Genomic DNA, 2140 nt, shown 5'->3' with positions numbered 1-2140 from the left:
CCACCCTGGTCCAGCCCGAGGCTGCTCCCTCTCCTCCTGTCCTTGGGATAAGATCCCAAATGCCCCCCTCCTGTCAGGAGCTGTGCAGAGCCACAAGGTCCCCCCTGAGCCCCTTCCCAGCTCCCTCAGCCCCTCCTGAGGTTCCAAACCCTTCCCCAGCTCCTTTTCTTTCCCTGGTCACTCTCCCACGTCTCCATGTCCTTCCTTGAAGTGATGATGAGGATGATGACGATGCGAACTCCAGCAACCTCCTCGGATTTCAGGCAGGCATTTCCCTCCTGTCTGGCTGGAAATTGAGGGGTTTTACCCCCTTTTCCCTGCCCTGCTCCTGGTCTGACATTCCCTGCTAGATGTTTTAGTCGAGCTGGGGCTGTTCGTCACCAGGCGTTGGTGTTTTGCTTTTCTCAAAATCTCAAATTTGGTTTTCTCAAAAATCTCAGATTTGGTTTTCTCAAAAATCTCAGATTTGGTTTTCTCAAAAATCTCAAACTGGCAAACCAAAACCACTGCACAAGGAAAGCACACTGAGGGTGGCAATATAAGAAGTAGGACCTAAAATGACCTAAAAAATGAGGAAAAGAGGATTGTGAGTGTTGGGGAGCAGCTTTAGAGGCAGAGCTGAGCACGAGGGAGCTCTTTGGGTGGCAAACCTCAGGCTGTCCTGCTGTCTCCATGGGGAAGGGATGTCTGGCTGTGTTCAGCTCCACGTTCCAGGCTGGGAGTGCATCTGACACGATGCTGCTGTTTTGTCAATATCTTGGGAAGTTTGGAAATAGCTGCTTCAAAGTGCTCCAATGATACATTGCTCTGCAATCTGTCTGTGCTGCTGCCAGCACTTCTAAGTAACCAATTTCCCATGTGTTTAACCTTTTAGGGCTTCTCTTCCCCAGGAATTACTCTGCAACTCCCACTGAAAAGAGGGGGGGAAAAAATGGAGAAAATTGCTATTTGCCCTTCACAGAGGTGGTTCATTTTCCAGGTGTTTTTTTGGGGGGGATGTTCCTAGCTTTTAAAAATGGGTTGAAAGCGCTGAAATTGGGATGTTCTTCCCATGCCTGACTGACAGCTGAGCATGAGATCCCTCAATTTTCTGGAACTGGGATGGTGTGGAAGCATGATCCAGGAAAGGATCAAACCCCTGGAGATGTCCCTGGATTTTTATTTCTGTGGCTCTGTCTCTGCATTTCCCCTCTGTGAAAGGGGATGGTCCCTGTGGAGAGTGCTGAGATAAGCTGGAGGAAGTCTTAAATGTAATCTAAAAATAGATTAATTGGAAAATTGCGAGCAAAAGGCAGCGTCTTGCTCAGACAAAACTCCTGGTAGCTTCAAAGGCAGATTAAAGACTTTGCCTGTGTCAGGACTTGGTATTTGGCCCAAGAAGGAGACAAATGGAAGAGGGTGAGAATGTTTGCCAGCAGAAGAGAGAAGGGAGAGATAAGGTAACAGATGAAACACTCAAAGTCAGCATTTAAGGACATTGCTGCCTGTGGAGATAATTTTATCAACTCCAGAGACAACAGGTTTTTGGGTTTTTATTTTTTTTTTCTATGAAGTAAAATCTGCCCTTTATGAAGCTGTTTAAAATGGCATTTGTTACAAATTTGATTAGCAGGAACCTGCTGTAGGACAGCCAGTGCCAGTATCTGTGCTGATGATGAGTTTGTGGATTTTCCACCTCCTGCCCTTCATTTTGGTGCTGTTCTGACTTAGAAACTTGAATCTCTGTGTGGTTGGGTGGTGAGACAAAAATAAGAGGACAAAAAATAAAGATGCTCTTGGTCTTGTGCTGAACCCTCTTGTTCCTGAAAGGGAGGGAAGGAGGTGACTGGAACTGAGGCAAGGAATTGGTTTCTAGTTTGGTGAGGCCCAAGTGATTTCTGCCTCCCCAAGCCTTCCCTCAAATCACGTTTTGCTGTGAAAATGCTTTGTCCCATCCTAAAATCAGAAGTCACTATTATATAATGAGTTTAATGAGTTGCTGGCTTCTCTGAGTGGAAAGAGAAAGGGGGGGGTGGGTGAGAATAGAAGTCAGAGATGTGACTCAATATTGATTTCCACTTGTTTTTGTTGAAATGCTAAAAATGCCAAGATGAAATATTTGGACTTTTCCACGTGTTCCTTTTTCTTTTTTTTTTTTTTT

General features: G+C 45.6%; 1 protein-coding gene across 1 annotated transcript in view; it reads left to right on the top strand.

The window, feature by feature from the left end:
- The window catches only part of GRIK4 (glutamate ionotropic receptor kainate type subunit 4), a 200629-nt gene that overhangs the window by 67210 nt on the left and 131279 nt on the right, over nt 1–2140 (top strand).

Source organism: Geospiza fortis, unplaced genomic scaffold, assembly GCF_000277835.1.
Source record: "Geospiza fortis unplaced genomic scaffold, GeoFor_1.0 scaffold305, whole genome shotgun sequence".
NCBI classification, from domain to species: Eukaryota; Metazoa; Chordata; class Aves; order Passeriformes; family Thraupidae; genus Geospiza; species Geospiza fortis.
The sequence above is the reverse complement of the archived record's forward strand: the minus strand, read 5'-3'. Positions and strand labels throughout refer to the sequence as shown.